Source organism: Talpa occidentalis, unplaced genomic scaffold, assembly GCF_014898055.3.
Source record: "Talpa occidentalis isolate TD23 unplaced genomic scaffold, MPIMG_talOcc4v2.1 talOcc4.4, whole genome shotgun sequence".
Lineage (NCBI taxonomy): Eukaryota > Metazoa > Chordata > Mammalia > Eulipotyphla > Talpidae > Talpa > Talpa occidentalis.
In genome coordinates, this window is record NW_023604295.1 from 3,685,325 (window position 1) to 3,702,323 (window position 16,999).

Genomic DNA, 16,999 nt, shown 5'->3' on the forward strand with positions numbered 1-16,999 from the left:
ATGGCTTCATGCTGCCCACTGTTCCCTGACCTCCGCGTTGATTTCCTTTCCGTGCCAATCTCTCTCTATGCAAATATGACCTTTCAAATGTGAGAATTTGCCCATGTTGCTCCCTGTGTCAGTCCTCATTGCCCCCAGCATTCTCAGCAACCCCCTGTGGCTTCCATCCTGGCCACCTCTTTGGACGTTTTCTTTTGCATTGTGCAGACCTCATGGGAGCTGCTTCCAGTCCTGCACTCGTCTGAGCTACCTCCTGCCTCCACCCACCTTTGCTCCCAATGTCTCCCCTGCCTGCAAAGTCCATCCCTGGACCCGGCTGCTCAGTGACCCCTAGAGTTTTACCCTTGGCCAGCATCTCTCACTGCAGGTTAATATAAGAGGCCCCCTCTCTCAGGTAACTGTACCGTGTAACATCACAACTCACTGCAGTTGCAGGATTTCCCTGTGTAGATACTGAGTTCTTGGAGGACAGCTATTGGGTCAGGTTTAGCTTTGTACCTCAGTAGCACAGTCCCTGATATGGAGCAAGCTCTTAAATAAAATTTTAAAGACTTATACCTATGACTCTATAAGTGATTCAACAATGAATCAATAAATTGATTAACAATCAATCTATAAATTAATGAGTGAATGTCAAGGAGACGGCCCACAACTTGCAAGTGGTTTTGATGCATTTATCACACATGTGGGACTTTCCAAGTTGCTATTCTGAAGTGATTTATATTTGCACATTGTTCTATTTGCACGGAAATGAATTTCCATAGTGTTGAAATCTTCTGGATTAAGAAGCATTCCTTTTATCTATCCTGACTCAGACACTCCTGGAACCTGGACTAATCCTTTCGACCCATGTGGTGGATGGGCGTGTAGATGTGGCTTTGCTCCAGCCTACTTCTGTCGACTGATGAAAAATACCTGCAGTTACTTGAAGGATTAGAGGTTTGCATCAGGTAAATGCAATTACTTTTACATGTGCATTGGTTCATTGTTTAATCCACACACCACCCTTATCCCAGCACACACAGAAAGAAATTAGCATGGGAACGATTGCAGGTCCAATATGTCTTCATTTGGTGACCATTTTAGTGATGTGAAAAAGAAGGCAGCTGGGGGCAGAATCTTGGAGACTGCCTGTGTTGAAGAGGAAAGAGGATGTTCCAGCAAAGCAGCTGGAAGAGGAGCAGTCAGGTGGTGGGTTAGCTGTGACCAAGCACTCATCAGAGTGGCCAATGGGGGCGCAAGATCTCACAGAAGGGGACAGGACCCAGAGGTCAAAGACTTGAGGGTGAACAAGGACACACACGATGCTCCCAGTGGAGTAAGTCTTAGCAAGGATGAGGATTTCTGTTCCCCCGAGACAGGACGGAGTGAGGCAAGGGTACAATGAGTACACAGGCAATGATTGAGCACCTACTATTTACCAGACTGTTCTAGACATGAGGATACGTGAGTATAGCAAGATGCCTGCTCTTGCAAACTTATGTTCCAATGGTGGTGAAGGAGAAGAAGTTCTAGAAAAATTTTAAGCAGTAGAGGATGAGCATTGAGGAATTGGACAAAGTCCAGGAAACGGGGGCATGGTCTTCGGTGTATAAGGAACGGGACCATAAAGGGTGTCGAACTAACCTGGGCTAACTCCTGAGAGAGAGATCAGAGATGAAGAAAGGGGCCCCACCAGCTGCCAGAGCTCTTGAAGCCTCCCAAGCACAAAGTGGCATCTCCAGTTAAACCTCTTCAGACCTTGCTGATGCCGAGCTGCCTGGGAGCACCGGCCAAGGATCAGAGAGGTGGGCTGTCCAGGGCTGGGGATCAGCAAGGCCTCGGTGGTGAAATGGTACCAGGATCTGGGATTACAAAACCCACGTTAGAGACATAAACATCCGAAGACCACAGAATGTAAATGCTCAAGTCACTGTGCACTCATCAGCTCATGGAATCTGTGCAGTGATTGAGCACACTAAGAGCCCACGAACTCTGCTATCTACTTCTAGAAGGGCTATAATTTAGTATCGCTAGCTACCAATTAGACCTGTTTTCCTCATCTGTAAAATGAGAGGGTTGCGCGAAATGACCTCCAAGTTGTCTCCCAGCGTGGTTAACGGTGAAAGTTAGGGCACACGTGAAATCCTGGAAGCTGATTTACTCCTTTAACTGACGTCAAGTGCGTAACATTGGTGTTCAAAAATGCAGCTCCAAAGCTAGTGGCACTCTGCTGGGTCTGTGCACACGGGCCCTTAGGTTTACAGACCATCCTGATTTCAAAATATATGACCCTGTGAAAAATACGCACCCTAAATTCTACTGGGAGAGATCTCAGATGTCATGGGTAATTGATAAGACATTGAAACAGATGAAGTGGAAAATTATTGGAGATGAATAGGTTCTAATATTGCAAGCGTGGGCAATTGGCCTTGTGTGTGTTAAAAGAGAAGGGAGAAATACTGGTTAAAAGACACTGAAAGGAGAGGAGGAAGAAAGAAACAAAAGGAGATTTTCAAGGACTAGGATGATCCAGAGGTTATGCAGGTGACCACAGACATAACATGCTCGTTATCACTTCCGATCAGGAAAAGGAATCCAAACCACAATGAGGTGTCATCTCACACCTATGAGAATGGGTTACATCCAAAACACTTCTAATAACCGTGCTGGTGAGGATGTGGAGAAAGAGGAACCCTTATATGCTGTTGGTGGGAATGTAAATTGGTGCAATCATTTTGGAAAGTGATATGAACTGCCTTCAAAAAACTGAAAATACAAATGCCACATGACCCAGCAGTCCAGGGAGTCTCTCTGAAGAACATGAAACCATCAACTCAAAAAATGACACCTTCTACAGTTTCATTGCAACATTATTTACAGTGGATAAGATGTTAAATATCCTAAGTATTCATTGATGGAGGGCAGGATAAAGAAGATGTGGTATATCCACACCATGGAATACTATTCAGGCAGAAAGAAAGATGAAATGTTACCATTTGTAGCAAACAGGGTTATGTGAACTGAAGTGAGCCAGAAAGACAGACAAATATTGGATGACTTCACACGGATGAACTGGCAAAGCAAAATAAAAAGAAACTAGTAGACATTGAAAATTAAATCAAGGTTCCCTGAGGTTAAGAGGGTGGGAGATAGGACAAAAGATTAAAGAAGTATATGGGAGTTTTCTCTCTTGTTTTTTCTTCAAAAATAGAAAAGAGGGGGAAAGTCAAAATTTTGTTAAGCAATAAGAAAACAAACCCAAATGCCATAAGAGAAAGGTCATCAAAAGAACTAAGTGAAAAACTTGTTCGTATTGAGTACTGTCCTATTTGTGCAAAAGTAAGAACTCTGTGTATTAGGATGACAGTAGGTAGGATATCAAGATTTGGCATAATATATACTCCATGGCATACAATTAACCTTGTTTTCTTAAAAAAAAAAAAAAAAAGGTGAAATTGTACCTTTTGGGACAAAATAGATGAATCTATATTTGTTTTAAAGCTATTTGACACCAAAGCTGCCAAGAACTACATGGGGGCCCAGAAGCCAGGGCGGTGTTATTCAGGTTCCGGGTGACACTAGAAGTGCCTGCTCTCTCTGGAATGCTCTCCCGGGGCCCTGCAATCTGGGCAAGTCTTCCATTTTTGTAGTTTTCAAAGCGGTCACAGTCTCACACTTTCTGTTGGGGTTGGATCATGGGGCGAGGTCACAGGTTTTGTGGTTTGTTCCTAAAACCTCAGGCTACTAAGCAGCCCTTGCAGTGGGTAATTCTTATAAACAAATGGGAGCATGCTAGAAACTTCCCAGGACATTGGCTGCGTCTCACACGCCTTCACTTTCCACCACTGCCACATGATTTCTACAGGCGTTTCCTTCCCTACATAGTCTGTTCCCAAAATGACCCCTCTGGACAGGATGTGGACAGTCTGCATGGAACAGTCTGGACTGGGTCCGGCAGCCCGGGCGTGGAGGGCTGTGTGGTATAAATGGGGCAGCATGTGGGCCCAGCACTGGCCATTTAGGAGCACACTCACAGGCCACCCCGCGCTTTCCCCGGGGGCCACCTTTGAGAAAGACAGTTCACGGAGAACTCTTGGCACATGTCAGCTGTTCAGGAAAGTAAGAATCATAGACCTTTCTGACACTTGGAGCCTTAGGCTGATGCTCTGCGCTTGCCGCTCACTCCTCTCATCTGTTTCTAAACGATAAGACAGCTCAGGCCTTTGGCTTCCTCCCGAGTGTGGGCTGACCTTTTCCTCCGTGGGCCCCAGCTGGGACGGCAGGGTCCTAAGCCCTGGCCAAAGAGCCAGCTCTCCTGTGGGCCGTGAAATCATGGCACTCCGTTTTCTCCTCCGGAGCGGGGGGAGCACTGCATGAACGTCTCTGAATCCCCTTTCAGCTTGACCTTGCAGAAGCTGACATTCCGAGTTGTCTTCCCTAGGCATCTGCGGGAGCGGGTTTCTAGAGAGCGAAATCCACAGATGCTAAGTTCCTTGAGTAGAATGGAGAGGGCTGCGTGTCACCCATGCACACCTATGCTTCAAATCATCTCGAGTAACTTGTGACGCCTAATTCAGTAATTCACTACCAATGCCGTGCAAACAGTCGTCACGCTGTGTGGTTTAGGCAGCGCTGGAGAGAGCGTCTGTGCACATTCGCAGAGCAGCCGGATGAGGCCCGGCTCCCCGACAGGCCTCTTGCCCCCACTGGCATTCAGCTGGTTGAATCTGAAGGTGAGGAACCCAGAAACGGGCAACTGTGAACGCTCAGAGAGACGAGACTTCAAATTTGAGCTTATTTAGGCACGAGTGACAGTTTTACAAGAACACTTGTTTTTGAATGTGGCTCTGACAGGACCTGGGGAGGTGCCACCTCGCTGCCGGGATGGACGTGGCTCTGTGGGGTCTTCGGCTACCGGAGAAGCTGGACTCAAAGCCGGCCAATTGGGAACACACTCACGCACCACCCCTGTGGCCTGTGACCTTGTTGCCGCCTTGGCAACATCTAAGACTCCTTGTGATGCGCGTGGCACTTATGGAGTCCCACGTGACCCGGGAGAGGAGACGGTTCCCGTCCCCGTAGACATTCATGTGCTCGCAGCGCTTGTCAGCCTGGCTCTGCAGCAAAGGGAGCAACGTGGAGCTTGATCTTGGTCCTGCCGTAACTATATGGGGAGGATGAACTGTCACAGCGTGAGAGACGGGGGGGAAACACAAAGCATGCTGGTCAGTCAAAGCAGCCAGTCCGGAAAGGTCCGGCTACCGCATGATGGCAAGTCCACGGCATTCTGGAAAAGGCAGACCAGGAAAAAGACTGGTGGTTGCCAGGAGTTGAGGTGGGGAGGGAAGTGTGAATAGGGGGAGCACAGAGGAATTTGGGGGCGGCGAATCTACTCCACGTGATGTTACGTGAAGTGACTATGTGGTTATACATTTGTTCAAACCCACAGAACGGACGCGCCAAGAGCGGACCCTCAGGTTCCCTCCAAACTCTGAGTGATTCTGATGTGTCCTTGTCGGTGCCCCCTGGGTTTACAAAGCAACCTTTGCGCTGAGTGATGTTGGTAGAGGCGGGTTATGCACGTGCGGCGAGGAGTCTGTGGGGACTCTCTGTACCTTCCTCCCAACTTTGTGGTAAACCCTAAAACTGCTTTAAAGAATAAAGCCTTAAATAGTCCTATAGAGAGACAGCGACGAGGTAAAGGTGTGGACACACGTACTGAGAGCGCGCGGGGACTCCGTGGCACCGCTGCTGTGGTCACATTTGCAGGCATTTGTCATCCTCTCAGCTTTAACAAGCTGGAATGAAACGACTTTGTGGTGTTCATCGAGGTCATCAGTACAGAACTGAGGAGAACTAGTGGCGGTGGCCTAACCCCGTGGGCCGGGGTGACCCCAGGTCTGACTGCTGGTGTTGGGTCCTACCTAGTGGGACCATGGGGACAATGGCGGGGGCTGCCTCGAGAGGTAAAGGCTGACGACTTTGGACAAGTGCTTTTATCCCCTGTCTCAGAAGAAGGGAGAGAGCAAAGCTTGCCTTGCGTCCAGGCAGGACACACAGTGAGCAGAGGCCCCACTGCAGGTGCCCAAGGCGACCCAGCTGCCCTCTTCTCACTCAGATGAGTGTGGGGGGCACAGCTGGCAGGGTCTGTGTTCCCACTGGGGCAGCAGTGGCACTGGCAGGAGAAACCCAGTCTCCCGCGGGGCAGATACAGAGGCCGCCCTTGGTGTCAGACACCTCCTAGGTCGGTTCAGCCTCGTGGGGGAAATCAGGAGGTGCAGAAAGGCCAGGCCTGTGGGGAAGGGAAAGCAGGGCCTAGTGAGGCTTGGAGGGCCTGATGGGAGACTGGGAGGCTCTGGCAGGAAAAGGGGAGAGGTCGGGCTCTCAGGAAAGAGTCCTGGCAATGAGGAGGGCCGAATCAGAAGCATCTGAGCAGGGGCAGGGCAGGAGTGTGGTGGTGGAGGGTGGGCAGACCCTGGGCAGCTGGCAGCACCAGGACACGGGTAGCTGCGTTACGGAAATCTGGTTCCAAAGGCCCAGCTGAGACAGTTAATCTCAAATCCCCAATGCCCAGGGGATCCTGCTGTGCTTTGGTGCCAGGCTCACTCGGTTGCCTGCTCTCTGGTTTCCGAGGCTGTGTGGTTTCTTTCCACACCGGCCCAGGCAGGACGCAGTCAGCCCCGGTTTACAGGGGTTTCTCACACGCCCATCTACGCTTTCCACTGGAGTCGGTACTTTTTCCTAGACCCGCCTGGATTCCAGAGCATGCACCACTTGCACGCCAAGTCTGTATTCTTTCTCTCTGTCACTCTCCTTCCTTGCAAATCCTAGGAGAAAGTTACCTTTTTGCTGCTTCTATATAGAAAAGAATGAAGACCACAAAAAAATAATTCCAGAGAGAACAATTTGCAGGGAGAACAACAGTCATTTCTAGAGGTAAACCTAGTTCTCTCCAAACTCTGGCTGATCAAAGGTTGAGTCACTCTAGGAATCTCACCCCCTTCATAAGTTAAAACACTTGAAGATTTTGTAAGTGTCATGATCTAGACTCTGGAATTCTGAGTTTCTTTATAAAGTAAGTTTTTTAAAAGCAGAGCCGCGTAAAAAGGGATTTAAGTTCCTAGGGAGGAAGGTAGGGTCATTATTTTTATCATTTTGGGAACGCTTGCTTCCTTTATATTCACAGAAGACAGAAGTGATTTCTCCAACACTTGCACCAAACCATCTCATCTAAGTCTTGTGCTGGCCCGACGGGCAGGAACTTCTGAGTTTCCAGGTGAAAAACTAAGGAGTTAGATGCCTTCTGTGAAGGGCCACACGGCCGCTAGGTGGGGGATCCAGGTCTGGACTCCTACCACGTCTGAATTTTTTATTGCCAGTTGCCTTAAGGGAAGCCTTGCCTTCTCCTTGACTTGGGAGGTTGTGGGGAATCACCGTGGGAGGGTGGGGGGCCCAGGGGGTGCTGGAGAAAGGCCCTTCTGCTGGGCCCATGGGCTGAAATGTGCTAAGACACCGAGGCTCGGAAGTCAGAGTGCTCCCCAGGCCGGGGTGGCCAGCACTCCTGGAATCTGCATTTTCAATGCCTGCTTCCAAAGTCCGAAGTCTCCTCTCAGCAGGCCAGCCTGCCTCTCCCAGAGGAAGACACAGTGTTTGTCAAGCCTCTGACCTGCCCTTCGCGGGGCTGTTTTCCCTTCGCTCACACCATTCTTTTTCCTTCCTTTTGGTCTTTGAGAGCTACAAGGTCTCTGGGAGCGCATGTAAATGCGTGTGTAGTCTCCTCTCTAGAAAGCTCCCAAATATTACTTATTTGACTTTTGCTAAGAAAAGGAAAGCTGTGATTTTTTTTTTTTAATGCACTGACATAGTTTCCAGAATGACTATTAAGCAGTACTATATGTTTTGCTCAATCACTGTGCAGCTCCAAAAAACAAGATAGTCCCAGCAAAACAAACTTGAGACTGTGGGTTCAAAGCCAGCAGTGACGATTGTTCTGCGGGAGCTGGCACGGCCTGCTCATTTCCTCCCCACCTCTGACTATCTTTTGCAGGTCCTGTTTGTGTTCAAGGGTCTCCGATCTTAAGAAGGGGCGATTTGAAGTCTTGCTTTCATCATGGCTGTAATTAGCAAATGTGGACATTGCATTATCTTTCCCTTTTTTTTTTTATCAGAAACACATTCCAAGAATGGGCTTGTTTATCCAGCGCTTCTCAGAAAACTGAAGCACGGAACTGGCAAAACCCAGATCCAAAGGGGCCTGTTTTGCTGGAACCTTCCTTCTGTAATACCAGGAACTGCTCCTCCAAGCTCAGCATCCTTTCAAAATCATGCTGAATGTTGATTTACTGAATACCTTGACTGACTTTCAGGAGGAAAGGAATGGGTCAGGCCCCCTTAGGGCAGGAAATGAGGAGGGAAACCTGGCCAACTAGCTGGCTAAGTGGTCACCCTGCAGGCCTGGGGCTGTGGCTCCGAGCAGGAGGATAATTTTGCGATTCCCCTGACTTTCCCTAGTGTGAACTGGGAGAGGCTGTCAAGGCTTCCTCCACCCTCTTTCCTGTTGCCCCCTCAGGCTCGCTGCTGACTCCTTCCTTCAGCCCCGAGCTCCTTCTCCTCAGTGCTGGGAGCTCTGTCTTCTTCCACAAATCCCACTCCTGTGGGCTGCTGGGTCAGGACACTCGCTGGCCTCCCGTCTGCCTCTGTAACAGCCTGCCTGTTGGCCTTCCCTCCCCGTCTCGTTCTGATCTCCAGAACCCTGTGCTCGCTCTCAGTGAGTTCTGCACTCACCTCTCACCCCACCTGCCCTGCTGCTCCACCGAGCTCACAAGCAGCGTCACCTGGGAGACCCTGAACCAGTTTCCAACACCCCCTGGCTTGCTTCTCCTGAAGTCGCTCAGAACAGACCGGGAGACAGAGCTCGTGTTAATCTCCCTAAATTCAGTGACCTCTGATTTCGTGGTTCCAAACAACAGCCTCCCGTTGTCCCCACTGTCCCACCCGTCCATCTTTAAACCAGCCGCTCCTGCCTCCAGCCCGGCGTCAGCGAGCGCGGCCTCCGCCAGCCCCTGTGCGCGTGCATCTCCCTTCATCCTGCGGCCGCCGCAGGGTGCCATCCTCGTTCCATCCCTCAGAAGACCCCTCAGACAGGCTGCTTCACTGTCCCTGACATCCAGGGCAGCCCCGCAGACACGGAAACCCTCACTGCTGACCAGACGCACCCCGGAGAGTCAGTCCTTGCCAACCACCTGCCCGCAAGTCCATCCCCGTGGTAGAGAACTTCCGGGTGGGCCACAGAGACCAGCAGAAGCCCACCTCGCCCCGTCTGCCGCCCGTGAGGCAACCTCTGTACCTGCTTCCCCCGTCCCCCTCTTTGGGGCGGGCAGGCCACGGTGGGTAGGTGCCGGCCGTGCCCTGCTCGCCCTGCTGGAGTGGCCGCCCTCCACACCCCTCGTCCTCGGCCGCAGCCCGCCCATCGCTCGGCCACCGTCGCCCGTAGAGAGAACGCACTGGTTGGTGTTTTCAGAAGCATGTGTCTTCAGAACACTGTGGACAAACGTTCAGGTTGTGTGTTTGCAGGATGCTGTGAATGCTCCACGGTTCAAGTGGAGATGTAACAGCAGCATAAGCAGGGCCTTCCTGCGGGTGCTGCTGGCCCAGCGGGCACAGGGTGTTGGGGGGAACATGAAGAGCGCAGGGGGAGAAAAACCACCCCCTACCCCCCACCTGCTGCCCTGGAGCATGCGACCCAGCAAGGAGAGAGAGAGCGAGGAACTGGGGGGGGGGGCAGCTGCCCAGGAGGGGAGGGTGCTGCCTTGAGGCTGAAGTCCTGGGAGAGGCTTGTAACCTCCCTTCTAGGCAATTAAATGGACAAAAAGTGATGAAAGGGGAGAAAGGCGATCCCGAGAGGGAGAATGGACACCGTCTCTCAACACAATAAGACCGTCCAGGGACACTAAACTCCAGGACTGGCCCAGGCCCGGATTCAACTAGGACAGCCACTCACACCTGACGGCTCCCGGGTCCCAGCAGAGCCGCCGGGCGGGCTGCTCGCGCAGAGCGCGGGGTGTCAGGGTGGCTGAAGCTCCCGGAGCCGGCGGTGCCCGCAAACCGCCCGTGCCCAAGGGAGGAGGCCCCATCGCTCTGCTCATCTACTTCCCATTCTCGCTGCACCTGAGGGTATGTGGATTTCTTCGCAAAGTATTGGGAATAAGAGGGATGTGAAGAAAGGAGTAGACGTCCCTCGGGGCTGGCAGTGAGTGGCTACTGGGTCAGCCCAGGGCTGGCCGGTCCCACAGGAACGGCTCCCGGCTGGACTCCCAGCCAGGGACGGCACAACAAGACACCACAGCAGGTGCTTTCCCGGACCAGGACGCTTGCCGTGGCCGCAGCAGTGTCCCCGTGGGCGGCCCGGGCACTAGCGGGAGGGGAGAATCACAGTTGAAAGGAGACGGTTCTGTCCAAAAGGGTCGCACCACCTGGCTTTGCCGGAGGGACTCCTGAGTTTTTAATACACCGGGACTCGGCCCCGGGGGGTGTGGGTGCTGGAGGGGCCCGAGACCAGCCGAGGACAGACCTTGTTTCCCACGGGGCAGGTCACACAGAACAGATCTGGACGCTTCGCCTACCAGCGCAGATGAGCTCAGGGCCCAGCTTTAGTTTTTGGGACACTCCTGCTTTCTACGTCGGGGAATCATCCCTGTGCACCAGGATCCCTGAGACAGGAAGTATAGGGCAGCATCTAAGGAGGCTCCCCCAATTCCCGGGGCCGCAGTCTCCTGACCGCACTGAGGGAGTTATCACCTCCCCACAGTGAGGTTCCTCTGCTCATCCAACCCCCCCGGGTGGGAGCGGGGCACAGAGCTTCACCCTCACATGTTTCCTGATCAGGTAATCACAGTTTCCACACGATCCCCAACTCCCTGTAAAGGAGGGGGTTAAGATCAATGCTACCCGGTCAGCATTTCCCCTGACACCATTTAGAGTGCAATTTTCTTGACACTTGGTCTTCAATATGGACCTTAGGGGGAACTTGTAGATGTGGAATTGGCTTAACAGGATAAGATGTTGAAAATAAAGCACTGTTGTATGGCGCCTTGTGGAGGGGAAGAGTCTCCCTGTAGCTACACAGCCGGCCTCTCGTCAGAGTCCGGGCTAAATACACAGCCTGTTGTGGCCATTGCAACTGAGTCTCTGGACAGCAGCTCCCTCTCTGCTGACCTGCACTTTCTTCCCAGGGCCTTTGAAAACATAAAGGAGACAGGTCAGGTTTTCATGCCGTGGACTTAGAGAATCCTAGACAAAGGAACCAGGTGCTGCAGGGATCATATATATTTTTTTAACTGCTGGCAGGTATGGGGGGAGGTGCTTCCTGAATATGGATGACGCCAGATTTTGTGATGTTTCCAAGCAAAGAATCAACTCAGATGTGTTCTTAAAATCTCATGTTCCCACCTAGCACTGATGACCAGGTACCCAGAAACACGGTTTCTTGGTATTTTTGTTTGTCACTTCTCACAGTCACTTGAGGGCAGCCAGCAGCTAAAATGAGCATCAACAAATCCAATCATCCCTTCAGGAAACAAATATTGGGCCTTGGTAGGGAAGACACAGAATGGACTTACTGTGGGCTTAGTAGAACCCGGGCCCAAGGCTCCAGCACCCCCCACCCCCAAAGCTGGGTCCGCATTTCTAGCTATAATTTTGCACATGTTTACCTTAAAGAGAGCCCCTAAAGTGTTTACTCATTAAGCTCCATAAATTCATGGCCTTCTGGTGCCAGCACTGGAGAAAACACACTAGAACTTTATAGTTATCAGCCAGACACCAGGGCAACTTTGTCTGAAACAGGATGTGGATTAAAAGCCACACTCACCCAGCTGGGGTGGTGAAAACACCTACAATTGGATCCCTACAGTGGTGACCACTCCCCCCAACCCCTGCCCCGTCCCTGTGTGGCCTCCCGATGGCCCAGAGACGTGTGAGCCTTCTCATGGCCTGCAACCCAGGGTCAGGGCCGGTCTCAGGACGCCATGTCCCTGGCCTCTGAACCTGAAAGGCTCAGGGGGCGGGCGGGGCGGGCGGTGGCCACTGTGGCCCTCAGTCACCCACCGCAGAAGGACCTGCTGATGGGCTGTGTGGGCCACTGGGCGTCCATGGTTCTAAATTGGACCTGGAGGGTCGGAGGAAGAGCAACTCCAAATAGTGCTCATTTTGCAGCTAATGCTTTCTGAGGATGCGTCCCACAGGCCCTGCATCCTGACATATGACAGATGCGCCTCCCCTTATTGCTCCTCCGGACCATGTGTTTCCCCCGCAAAACTCAATACCTCATCCTTCTTCGCCAACCTGGCCATGGGCACAGTCAGGCAGCCTGGACTCACCCTCCTCTGGTGGCTAAAAGATCTGGAATTTGTGCTGTAAACTCGGGGGTCTAGGAGCACAGACCGGCTTCTGGGATTAGGCCACCTGGGATTGTCCAGAGTGGACCTAGGCTGGGGTGAGGGCTCCAGGCCCTTCCCCAGGGAGGGCAGGCTGCCCAGGGAGGGCTCCTTGAGAACTCTGTCTGGGAGGAGAGGGGAGTGTTTTTGGCTGCACAGTCCGGGAATAAGGTTTCTAGGTGACCCGGCCGCGCTCCCCGGGTGGTGGTGCCATGCACATCTGGAGCCACCCAGACGGGTCAGCTTTCTTGCCTTGACTGTTATCAGAAATATCTATTTGCTCCTTTTCCCTCCTTTCATCTCAGCAAAATAGCACTTGGCAAACGAGACTTCTTTCCTGGAAACTTTTTTTTCTAGATTCTAAGTTACCTTCTCCTCCTCTGTACCCCCAGCTCCCCCCGTGAGGGCGGGGAGGGGGGGGCAGCTTGCCTTCGTTCCTATGGCTGAGGGAGGACTTGGCACTGGGGTGCTCACGGCTCCCTGACCTGCCTAGGCTGCCACCCCGGGAGCTGAGCGGCAGCACCAAGCCAGGTGCACTGGTGTGGGGTCGGGTCTGTCCCCTCCCAGGGCACAGCATCTGCGAGGGAAGTAGATAAAGTCTCTTGGTCCACTTGACTGCCATCCAGCCCAGCATCCAGCCCCTCACTGCCCGCAGCCCCACTCCCAGTTGGCATGGGAGGTGAAGCGTAGGGGAGAGGGGAAGACGGACAACAGCCTCTGCCCGAGTCACCTCTTCTGCCTACTCCTCAGGAAGCAGCACCGCTTCTTTGCCAGCATCGGCGCCACCTCGCCCTTGCCTTCGCTTCTGGACCCTTTGTGGAGTGGAGTTAATTTTCCTTGCAAGAAGAGTGAAAACAACCCATTGGAGAGATCCGATTCACTCTGGCGTGCAGTGCCTGAGTGGCCACAGGGCAAACACAGCAGCTGAATGACTTAGATCTGGGAGGGGGCCGCCCCCTCGCCTTCCAGGACAATTCTGAGCTCACAGCCTTCCCACCAGGGGGTCGCTTTTAGCCATCCCGCAGCGCCCACCAGGAAAATACACTCAACGCGCCACTCTGGTCTCCGGAGCAGGGTGGGCTAAGGAGGCGGGGGCCGCCTGGTCCCCACAGAGGAGCAAGTGCGGCCCGAAAGGGCAGGTCAAGTTCCTGGCAATGTACTGACTCAGTCGAGAGCGCTGGCCTCTCAGGTGCCTGAAGCCACATATTGGTGCTTGTCCTGCGCAGAGCAGGCTGCCGTCATTCAGGTATATAATTACACACACACACACCCCCCAAAATAAGAAATCGTGGTTCTTCAAAGTCTCCCCCCAGTGAGAGCACGCTCTGTCCCCCAGAAAACACCCAGGAACCTGCTTTTGTCGGCTTTTGGAGCTGCTGGCGTGGGAGGGAAGCCTGGGGTCTCTCTCTACTCCTCACCCCCCCCCCAAGTAAGGGCCATCTGCACTGGGTAGAAGTGTGAGGAGAGGCAATTGGGGAAATAGCACTTTCTGTGAAATGGCCACAGCTGTCGGTGGGAGGAAGGAGTGGTCAGAGGGCAGGAAAACTTTTCCAAAATGTGTTTTTCTTCAGCAAGTAGAATGACAAAATTCAGCTAAGTCTATTTCTAGAAAAGCCCCAAACTTGTGATGTGTGTGTTTAACTCAGTGAGGAAATGTCAGCTCCGTTATTGGATTAGCATTTCTGAGCTGGAACCACTGCTGAGTTGGTTAACAGCTTCTGCTTCCCCACGTTGGTGCAACTTGCCATCTGACCTCAGGGGCACTCCCCGGAGGGTCGTTTATCACAGGCACAGCTTGGAAAGGAGGCTGCTAAGGAGGCAGAGCCCAGGCAGAGCAGCACAGGGCTGAGCCGCCCCTTCTGAGCCGAGGGGCGGCTGGGTTGAGCGTTGGAGCCGCTGAAGCTCCGGTGGCATCAGAAACAGCATCACGTTGTCCACAATTTTTTCTCTGGATTTTTAGGACGACTTTCCATTGAGAGAATTTAGCACCTAAGGCTACTGTTGAACTTGGCATGTTTGTTCAATCGTGTACCAGAGAGGACTCACCGAGGGTGTGTGTGTGTGTGTGTGTGATTCTGAGATCTCAAAAAAAGAGCTTTGAGTCATTTGTCAGTGCTTCAAAATCCTTCCTTTAGGTCAAGAAAAAAAAAAAGAAGTTTATGTTCCGATTGGGAGGGAGAAATGTGCATGTTTGAAGTGCGTGGGACCGTTTCTTCCCCCACGTTGAATGCTGCCTTTGTTGTAAATTTCCAAAGCTGTGACTTAAAGAAATGGTCAAGAAACATCTATGGAACAACTAATTCTTATTCCCCCCCAGGCAGCAAAATACGGAAGTGCAGACAGGAGATAAAAAACTAGCTTCTTAGGAGCAACGTGGAAATTTCACCCAGTCAAGCATTTATTAGCTGAGAACAGTCTAAACTCACATGAAATTTTACACAGATTATAAAACGCATTATCCAAGGTTCGTAATGTTTCCGAAGTCAGAATTGTTTACATTCCTGCTACCTACCACAGAAAACTTACATAACTCTTGTTCTCCTAAGGATAGGTAACAGATTTTTTACATATCGCTCTGAGGGTTCACCTTACGGCAGCCTGAACTGATTTCTCCACGGACCAGGCACAGCCACTGCCAGAGAAAGACCCAGAAAACTCTGTGATCGCTGAAAACCGGTAACCAACTTACTCTGACAGACACTTTGCAGGAAACACTTGCGAGGGGAAGTCGGAGGAAGGCTTCTGCCTCCATCTCGATCGCTTACACCCACAGCAAGCGAGACAACATCTGGATGTGGTTTCACCCGCGAGAATACAGCCCTCTGTTTTTGCCCCATCATTAAGTCCAAACCCGTTTTCCACAGGCAACAGCACTTGTAAATCCCCCCAGATAAGCCTGGCCGTCTTGAATGATTTAAGCACGTTTCAAAGGACTCTCCGCTTTCCCGTTCCCTTTGGAAGTCGGGTTTCCAGAAGTCGCCCCTGAGGGCACAGGCGCCTCTTACCTGCAGAGGCAGGGAGAGCAGACTCCTGGCCAGACGAGAGGCTGTGACAGCAGGGAAGGCGCCGCTGTCCTCGCAGGCCGCCTGGGGAAGGTAGGTGCTCAGCTTCCCTCCGAGTGAGGCAAACTCTGGCTGCTCACTGTCAGTCAAAAACAAGTTGGTACAAGTTTGAGTAGGATTTACCTGAAGGAACTGAAGAGAGAAAGCAAGACATTGGGAGAGATTGGGCGGAGGGAGGGAGGGAGGGACGGGCAGGAGGGAGGGAGGCAAGGAGGGAGGGGGGAGAGAGAGAGAGAGAGAGGAATCCGAGGAAGGCGTCCAGGCCAGCTCTGTGTTGTAAGGAAATCTACAGACCAGCACGGGGCTCTGAGGGACACCCCGCTCTCGGCCCCCCAACACCTGTGTAAAAGAGCACGCGTACCCTTGCAGAGCACGAGCGCCGGGTAGTCTTTGAAGAACCCGGCCACCCTTCCTTATCACGGGCTTTTTAAGGTCTCTGCCTAAATCAACTATAAATAAATAACCAGGCTATCTTTTCTGACAAGATCTCCTTCTGCTGTGCTCCCGCCTCCTCTTCCCTTTGCCGGCTGCCCAGGAACACTCCCAGGGATCCCGGCGCGCTGGGACGGCAGGAGCAGCCCACAGAGGTGACACGTACACCAAAGCCACAGACGCAGACGGTCTCCGAGGGCAGCCCTCCGCCGCGCTGCCATCTCCTCATGGCCCGTGGAATTTTCCTGGAGCCTCTGTTTTCCCTCATCAAAAACTGTCAAGAAGCCGGGTAGATGTAGGTAGAAATGGGCTCTCTGGACGGTGGAAATAGGGGTGAAGGGTCCACGCTGATGTCTGGCCTCAGGTCTGTGCGCAGAACCTGCTGCTGTGCATGAGCAGTCCTGTCCCGAAGTCCCAGGGCCAAGGTCTGGACCCTGGCAGAGCTGCTTTCTGGAAAGCAGGTCCTTCTGGTGCCAGGTGCAGCCATCATGTCGGTGGGGGGGTCAGTCCAATCTCGTGGGGCTCCCTGCCTGTGGCCAGAGGGCCCGGGACCTTGGTGAGTCCTATGAGAGGAGACAATGCCCCCACAGGCACATTCCCCAGCGGGACCCCCTGCACCGGTCCAGGCCCAGCCCAGGGAAGCAAAGTCTGGTCACAGAGGACAGGAGGCGGCTCACCTGTCCCCGCTGGGCTGGGGGGCCAGGCCACGCGCCGCGCAGTGAAGAGGGACTTGGTTTGCTGGAAACCGGGATGGGCCCCTCTGCTGAGCCTGGGGGCCCATGCCCCTGTGCACCCCTGTCCTCCCCCCTGGGCATGGCTGCTGCTCTGGGCTTAGAATAAGTGAGAGCAGGAAGGGGCAGGTGCCATCCTGCTTTGGGAGGTAGATCTGCGAACTCCCAGCTCCTCTGCCCCCATCCTCCCTGGATTCAGAGTCTGGGCATGAGCCCCCAGCCAGCCCTGCCTCCCAACAGGCAAGGGCCCCTTTCCAGCCTGGGAGCGACGGGTGCCCCGGCTCAGGGCTGGCCCAGTAAGATGCCACCCAAGGGTCAAGCCGGTGGCCCCCTCTGGAGCTGCCAGGCGGCCAGCCCC

The 16,999-nt window shown here is 53.0% G+C and overlaps 1 protein-coding gene across 1 annotated transcript in view; it reads right to left on the bottom strand.

Moving 5' to 3' along the window:
• KCNJ15 (potassium inwardly rectifying channel subfamily J member 15) overlaps window positions 1-15,461 on the bottom strand; it is a 39,104-nt gene extending 23,643 nt beyond the window's left edge. The window contains exon 1 of the mRNA XM_054700272.1: window positions 15,422-15,461. The gene's annotated coding sequence lies outside the window, so the exon portion shown is untranslated. The remainder of the gene's footprint in view (window positions 1-15,421) is intronic.
• Between the last annotated feature and the right edge of the window lie 1,538 nt (window positions 15,462-16,999).